At 41.7% G+C, this 8,737-nt stretch overlaps 1 long non-coding RNA gene across 1 annotated transcript; it reads right to left on the bottom strand.

Moving 5' to 3' along the window:
• Positions 1-855: 855 nt before the first annotated feature.
• LOC121320232 lies at positions 856-8,508 on the bottom strand. Its single transcript, XR_005950797.1, has 3 exons — positions 8,393-8,508; positions 4,768-5,406; positions 856-1,530 (listed from the first exon to the last, which is right to left on the bottom strand). It is a non-coding gene; the product is annotated as an uncharacterized LOC121320232 (long non-coding RNA).
• Between the last annotated feature and the right edge of the window lie 229 nt (positions 8,509-8,737).

Genomic DNA, 8,737 nt, shown 5'->3' with positions numbered 1-8,737 from the left:
GGGGTATACAAACACACACACACACAAGGCCAAGCATACAGAAGCATTGTGTGTTCACAGGACAGGTGGTGCTGTTACAAAGTAGGTGTCGGGGAAAAGGAACGGGAGGAATAGTGTTCTTTAATTTAGCCAACCTAGTCGGGTGTGGTGACACATTTAGGGCCTGTGAAAGGTCTGTGCAGCGCAGATACTAGGCTTGGTTGAGTGACTGTAAAACTGTGGACCCTCTGGGGAGGCACAGGTGGGTACAGAAATATTGTACAGTATGAAAAAGACACACTGGACAGCTATGCAATATTATCTTGACTTTTCGCTTAAAAAGGCAAAGCATGGTATTGCAAAGTGCCCTTCCCTGTGTATTTTGTGTTGTGTGTTAATGTTAGTGTATAGTCATTGGTACACGGGTTATAAACTGATGTGTAACACAATTGTTTAAAATGTATATTTGTATTTAGGCAGGAGGATTGCACAGCACTTCACGTGGAAGTAAAATGTAATAATATGTGAGCATGGGGAATTGCACTTTATTAATTCACGTGTAGTTGTACCGCGACTCCAATTGAATGATTGATTAGCAATCGAGTCTCGGTACAGCTGCATAAAAGCAGCATGTTTTCACTCACTCGGGGTTGTGTGTTCGGTGAGTGGAGAACGGGATTGGAGACTGAAGTAATTTTAATAGATATAATAATAGAAGCTCACTGTGTTTTGTCTGTATAGTCCGTTTTGTTTGTCTTTTTGTTTTGGCTATGAGTGCTGTGTCCTGTCTCGTTTGTCTTACAACCTTTTATTTTCTGTCCGTCTGTTCATTATTAAATGCTGAGCGAGACCATTCGCTCAGCTTCACCAAACTCCACCTCTGTTGTTTATTTCCTGGTTCCTGGGTTTCTGGTCTGATGTCACCCACTGCAGCCATCTTTGTGAAACATCGGTACAAACCTGAGCAAGACACCCTCTGGTGAAGGTTAAACTGGATCTCCAAACTGTTCATTCCCCCAACACTGTACAGACCCTGTGCTACACCCCAGAACCTCCCCCCTTTGCACTTTACTCGGCTGTAAAGACAATTCATTTCAAAATAACCCAACCAAAAAATAAAAAGTCACTTGGCATTAACTTGAAACGTTTTGGACTAAGCCAGCAGTGTTGGAAGCAGCGCTGCTAAAAAGAAATCTAAGAGCAGAGCACATTTTGTGCAAGACGTCAACTCTTTGATGGTAATTCTCTGTGATGCCTGTTTGGTAGCTCCGCTTCACACAGCAGCCAGGCTCCCGGTACAACCTGCCACCTCAAATCTCAGCTCTCAAACTGAGGGCTTCCGCGCCTTCCGCTGGAAACTTTAAACCTGCCGCCAGCCTCCACGCAGCTCCCAGGCACTGCCACCGTAGGGCAATGGCAGATCACTGTCTGACAGCGAGTAAAATGATAGTGTTTAACTACACTAGTCTTTATCTTGTAGCTGCTTTTCTTCCAGGTGCTACAGAGTTCTGCAGCAATCTTCCAGGGAGTGCCTAGTTAACTTATCTTGACCTATAGGAAGATGAAAGTGTTTACAATTAGTACAGTAATGATTGAAGACTACTGGCACTGGAATACGTTTTTGAAGACTGTTGGGGTACCAGTAACTTTCATTTCCTCCATTTTAGGAAGGGCTGCCTATGTGGTCAATTAAAAAGATATGAGAGGGTTGGTGAGCCTAGGATTAATGTGACCAGTGCCAGAACCTACAACCAAAATGATTAACCATACCGAAAAGTCCATGGAGTCACTGAAAAGATGTTACTTTGCAAAATGTACTTTAAATAGAAATAACCCTGTTTATACCCTGAACAACTTGCGTGCATATTGCTTTTGAGATAATAGAACACCTCAATGTGACAATGTTTACCGAAGTAGCCTAGGGTTGCAACAGGGCACGCAACGCTTGGTTAAACAGGAATGTCTTGAGCATTTCTTTGTACCGAGAAGGTTCTCAGCACCTCTGTCCTCCTTAGAGAGCGCATTCCAGTGAGATGGGGGAATAGCAGCTTAAATCCTGGCCTTGGAGAGATGGCCTGTGACCGAGGAATCTGGTGGGGGTTGGGGGACATCTACAAACTTATGCCTGCACACGTGCACAAGAAAGCAAGCAAGGCGGCACTCACCCAAACATTGGTCTTCTTGGCTTCAGTTGGTTACCCGGTGAGTCTGGTGATCAGGCAACTGCAGTCTCCACCGTGTGCTCTCTACTAAGTCCTGTGTGATGCTTAGAGCCCATACACATCATGCTGGAGTGCCAGCAGGATTATTCTTTATCACTGCAGCTACTGTATGCTAGCTGACAGAGCAGGTAGACAGCAGGTCATTGCTGGGCTGCTGCAGATCAGATTGATTACATAAGCAGGTTTGACGCCAGGGAAGCATGGCTTCTTCTAGCCATGGACCCACCAGCTCAGCCACATCCTCATCACAGCAGCAAAGCGACTCTCCCTGCTGAATTCCTCCCAATTATTACATTTAGCCCTGGCAGAAATCAGAGCAGCCTGCTATGTGTCCTCTGTGCTTGGGGCTTTTATTACCTCTGACAGGCTTTAACTGGTTTCAGATTGTTCTTCCTCCTTAATTCCTCGATTCCTCACTCATTTCTGTGATTTTTAGTCTGGGCAGGCGTGGGGGGGGGAGGGGGCGGTCGTCTGCACCCAAGGTCACATCTAGGTTAGACTTTGACTAGTGAGATGATGGGTGGTGAACTTTCCATCTACTCAAACTATATGCAGATAACAATAGAAATACCCACCTTTTGGGGTTGCCATCTGTCTTGCAACACAGGTATCTATTCACAAAGCACCTGTGTTATTCAAAGAACGTTTTTAATTATAAAATACTGTTTGATATTCATAACATTGTCCTGGACTCTTGTTGCACTCTTTAGCAATAGATGAGGCACATGAATGTCAGACTTTATGAATTAAATCAAACTGGATCCCACTATCACCAGCTCTTCCAAGAACAAAGCATTGCGACTACCGTCCGCAGATCAACCAGTTAGAACAATCGGAATCATCATAATCAAAGTGCAGCCGAAGATCAACCAATTAGAACACTCGGAATCATCATAATCAAAGTGCAGCCGAAGATCAACCAATTTGAACACTCGGAATCACCACAATCAAATTCAAAGTGCAGTCAGGCTTCCACTAAGCATCCTATTGCAGCTTTTCAATCCCTGCTAGTTTTAAATAATAATAATAATAATAATAATAATAATAATAAAGCTGAAAACCTTCTGACGATGATACTGATAATATACTGATGCTGCGATGTAATAATAATAATAATAATATTAATAATAATAATTTCTCTCACTATTTCTGACATTATATCAACAGCTCTTTACAATGGAAGGATTTTACGTGACAGACAATTGAAATGAAGGCTGGAGGTCATCTCTACCCATCACTCATTATCCAATCCATCACTCCAGCCCCCACAGGGGATAATTAGAGAAACCAGAAAACAGACAGGTTTGTACAGTCCCCTGAGATTGGGGGGGGGGGTCAACATTAGATGAGTTTGAGGTGTGTACTGTATGTTTATATCCTCTCCCCAACAGCCTATATCAATACCCCAGTGAAACTAGTAGCTATGACTAGTACTGACACAAGAAACGCTTGCTGAACTATTGACCTTTTTTTTTTTTGGTCTAATGGAAATAAATACATCTCGATCCGTTAACATTTCTTGACTGATCGTATGATAAAAACACCCGAACAGCACTCCTACACTGTTTGTTTTTTCATATAATGTGATTTCTCTTTTATAAAAATGAGTTGGTGTAACCATGGTTTAGATCGTTACAAGTACAGTATTTACGCAAAGCACTGTATAAAAATGACTGTCAATGTAACAGATAATTCAAGGAACGCTGCAAGCATACTGCAGTATATTCATGTCAGGTTTATTCTGGTGAGATTCGATCCCATTCCTGCACATGCCCTTCTCTCCAGGCCTCTGTCAGGGCATGCAAACTCAGGAAAAGACTTTCTGCTCACTGCTGCTCCAGCTTGGGTCTCAACTCAACACTACATATTTATTGACAGCCTTTAAAAAAGATGCCCTGCCCTGCTTCCTCTCCCTTGGGCACACCGGCTGTCATCTCCTTCCCTGTTTATTACATCATTTGTCAAACCGAAGAGCTTTTTTTTTCTCTCCTAAAGAAATATTGTGCAGCAGGACAGGAGCTTAACTCCTTCTTCCCTTTCCTTTCCCTTTTAAAATGTAGAATTTATGGTTGGTTATTCTTTTGTGTACAGTATCCTCTTCCCTGAAGTAAAGCTACTCGCACAGGAATTGACTCAAGCAGCTGCAGGCTCACTCCATAAGGAAGAGCAAATGCAGACATGCAGCTACGGAAGAGTGTATTTTATAGAGCAGGGAGGTATAGGTGTTTTTTAGTTTTTGTTTAAGGCAAACACTTAAAATTCCTTTAAAAAACATTTTCCATTTCCATTGCTGCTATACGCAACACTTCCACAGGCAAAACAATCAATAAATAATTGGCGATCTGGGTTTCCAAGTACCTGACACAACATGTACCTGGTTCCTCTCTTTGCACACTATCATTTTCCCCATTTTTATACTATGCACTTGCCATGGTAAAGCACAGATAAGCATTGGTCTTTACAATACTTAGCTATGCTTTACCATGATTGCACTGTGCTTTATAACATTTTGCTATGCTTTTGACGTGGGACGCGTATATAAAGATCCTTACGCTGCATTCCTTACCTGTAACACACAGGCCAAATTTTACCTGTTGCACCTGTTAGGGCTGATATGTGTAGTGCAAGCTCAGGGGAGTTTACATCTATCCTGCACAAGATCCCAGATAGAAGATTATCAGCATCATTCAATGCAATACAATCACACCTGATTCCTACTACCAGCCTCTTTAGCCCTCTGCCAGACCCCTCTGTGTGCTTTCCAGTCTATCAGGTGCGTTGAAACTTTCTATTTTCCTGGACCTTCTTCCTTCTGGCACGGCCTTCTGCAGTGGAGTCATCTGAAAATGAGAGTCCGCACTGGCAACCTCCTCAGCAACTGAAATCACACAGTCTCCTGACAAAGATGTGTGGCTACAGTCTGGGAGGCTGTTAGGGTCAGTTGCACAGCAGTAAGAGTTCCAGGCTGCAGTACAGAAGACAGTAGTATGTGGCTACAGTCTGGGAGGCTGTTAGGGTCAGTTGCACAGCAGTAAGAGTTCCAGGCTGCAGTACAGAAGACAGTAGTATGTGGCTACAGTCTGGGAGGCTGTTAGGGTCAGTTGCACAGCAGTAAGAGTTCCAGGCTGCAGTACAGAAGACAGTAGTATGTGGCTACCATCTGAGAGGCTGTGGTTCTCACTTGCACAGTGGATAGAGTGTTAAGCTGCAATACAGAAGACAGTGGGTTTGAGGGGTAAGTGGTTGTGATAATGAGCCCCAACAACAAATATTTAAGGACTGTTTGCAAAAGAGGAACTCGCCCCCCGAAACTCTGATACCATGAGTATAGGAACCCTTCCAAAAAAAATGACTGTGGTATCCCGTGGCAAAAGTACAGTGAGATGACTGCAAAGCATATTCAACGCACAGGATAAGGAGGGAGACTGCTTTTAGATTTTGCATGGGAGAATGTACGGAAGAAAAATGATATGACTTAGCTTACAAGTTTGGTTTGTGCAGTGCAGGTATTGGTTTTGCACTGAGTTTCCGTTCAATAATAATTTAGTGAATTCCTAACAGTAGCATTACTACACACCCGAATACTGGGAGAGAAGGTGTGTGGTTCTGAAATGAAATTTTTATTTTGTGGAATAGGTTCACAATTTACAACTGCAGTAGAGTATATAATACGCAGCAGTGCTTTCATTTAACCTAAACTACTTGATCGATTTCTCTTCCTTGCAGAGTTCAGATGCCACATGGTGAGCAGGGTACACGTATTCTAAAAAGCAGTGGAATTGTTTTGCAAACATGCTGAATATGATCCATGTTGAAGGGAAAAGGGTAATAAAAAGTGAACTTCACCGTAGCTGGTCATGGAAAAGGGATGCAGATGAGAATCAAAGTTCCGTTAGCCACGCTAGCGACTCATTTAATAATAAGCATTGCGTTTCAGCCAAATTACTGGAACTGCTAAAAAAACAAACAGGACCGATCACTTCAACCTGCAAAACTCTATTAAAGCAAGGCTTCCAAAATGAAACAGTCTGATGCATGTTAACTTTATGCAGGAATCTCATATATGTCATTTTTGAGTATTGAAATATGGATATAACTGTCTGTGTGTGATTTATTAGGTTTTTCTGCAAGCCAAAAACATCTTTTTTTGGCCAGTTCTCAAGATATCAAAATGTAAAAGCAACATATGCAACCAAACAGACACTACGTATGTGAAAACTCAGAGATCAACCTCAATTGCAAATCTGGACTTTTCTTTTAAAACATAATGGTCCAGAACAAATTCAGGAGGCTGTGCAGAATGCACTGATGTTTAGCAGTCGAGAGCCCGGTGCACACACTACAGCTTATCAACCCAAGTGAAAGCTTCTTTCAAATAAGAGGTAGCAGAGAGGTAAAAACAAAACCTTCTCCTGCTGTCTGCAATGCAAAAATATTATCATAACCCTAAATATGTTAACTTACTGGCTGCCGCGGTTTCAATAGTTTAATGCAAGTTTATTACCTCCGAGGCCAGCAGGGCGGCTTCAGGTTTCTATTGCCGGGTCGCAGCAGAGGCACAGTGACTCGTCTGGCTCTGCAAGAGGCTGCCAATACAAATAAGGCAATTCCTTTCCAATTAGAGAAGGGAAGTGCACTCCACTCAGTGCCTGGCGCAGCCTGCTGTCTGCAATTAAAGCTGGGCTCTCTCGAAAAATAAGTTTAAAATTGATTGGGTTTCAGTCCAACGGAGTTTGTGTTGTTTTAATTGGATTTCATTCCCTGCAAAATCAGTGGCAGATGGAGCCATGTAAGGCTGTGGGGCTGCTGGAGAGTGGGCTCATTCAGTGTTTGCAGCTAAAAATAAAAGCTGATGCACATTATTGACTTCAAAGCAAAGTCAATAGTCCAGGTAGCCCAGATATTGTGGCTTATGGACTGGGAGGCTGTGTGCCCTAGAGTTGAAATATTTGGAGACAGTGTGGCCTAGCGGTTTGAGCTGAGGGACTGGGAAGCAGTGTACCTTGGGGATTGTACCCGAGTTGTAGTTGTGTTGAATAGTGGTTAGAGCACAGGGACTGACAGACAGATTCCATGAATTGCAAACAATGATGGCCTTTAAAACAGAAGGCTTTTCTTCTTCAGTCAAAATATTTTAAGAATTCCCTTCCTAAAGCAATGCTAGTTAGCAAACGGGACGTTTGAAAAAAATATTTTAAAAATGAAATATTGAGCTAGCTGGATCTCTACTGTTGCTGCATAGGCCAAGAGAGGTGAGGGATGTTAGCACCAGTTTGCCAACAGAAATAGCACTCTGAAGCCTAACAAGAATCATAATGGGAAAACATTCAATGGCGAGGCAGCAGTAATCTAATAAACTCTAACGCAATTTCTAAATTACTGGAAATGTAGCACAGGCAAATGGAAGACAAAAAGACAGTTCTTTGGGCAAATTGGAAAATTGAAAAGCATTTTGGATAAAAGAAGGAAAGAAGTGCATTAATAAACAGGTTTTTTCTTTAAAAAGCCCCTTTCCAGTTGTCCCTCGACAGCCTTAATAAGGTGAAATGAAATGATTTTTAGCTAAGGTTTCGGGGAGAATCAATGAGAAAACCGCACTGCTCTTTAACAAGGCAGCAAGTCCACAATCTAATGGAACTTTTGATGTGAACGTCAATGCTAAGCGAATCTGCCCAGCGGAAAGCACAGGAAAGAGATCTGGTTACCACAGGTTCAGAGCAATCGTTTAACCACGAAACAGACTGTGTGTGTGTGTCTCTGTGCGTGTGTAAAAATGTACTTACCAAAGCTGCTAGCAAAAACCTAGACAATGACTCAACCATGTCTTGGATAACGCTGTCAGGTTTACAGTTTTTTGTAAACGTGTAAACGGTATGAAGTAAACTAAACGGCACCCTTCAAACATGGGGGCTTTTTCTAGTATTACTAATATATCAATACATGGTTGTGTTGTTTTTTTTTTTGTTTTTTTTTTAAACTTTCAATTGAGCATTACACGTTATTTCACAGTACAGCCTTACATAATACACTTTTCTATTACGGTAGAAATATAATTTAGATTTTAAATTAGATACATAAAGATAGGTGTTTGCAGACATGCATTTTTGTGTTGGAATATACGTGGCTAATTAACATAAACCACGACCTTTATAATTTGAAACAACAACGATTTATTATTGAGCTGCGCCTACCTTTTGAATATAGGGCGTCCTTTTCTAAGTTCAGATGAAAAAAATTATAATTTTAAAACGTTAACCCCGATTGCATCACTATACAGCAAGGCAATTAACCCCACGTGAGACTGTGACAGGAAGTCTGGTCCGATGCATTGTGGATTGTGTAGTTTCACGTATTTAAAAAAAAAAAAAAAAACATCTACAGCTAATATTTGAGAGTAAAATTATAGTTTGTTCAATAATGACGGTTGCCATTTATTCGGTATGCCATTGCAGCATAATACAACAACTAAAAATATACAACGGCGACTCGTCATTGCTAGTTTGTAGTTTATGGATTTGCGAAACGTTTATTACGAC

Source organism: Polyodon spathula, chromosome 8 (assembly GCF_017654505.1).
Source record: "Polyodon spathula isolate WHYD16114869_AA chromosome 8, ASM1765450v1, whole genome shotgun sequence".
Lineage (NCBI taxonomy): Eukaryota > Metazoa > Chordata > Actinopteri > Acipenseriformes > Polyodontidae > Polyodon > Polyodon spathula.
Note: the sequence above shows the minus strand (reverse complement) of the source record. Positions and strands in the feature narration are given on the sequence as shown.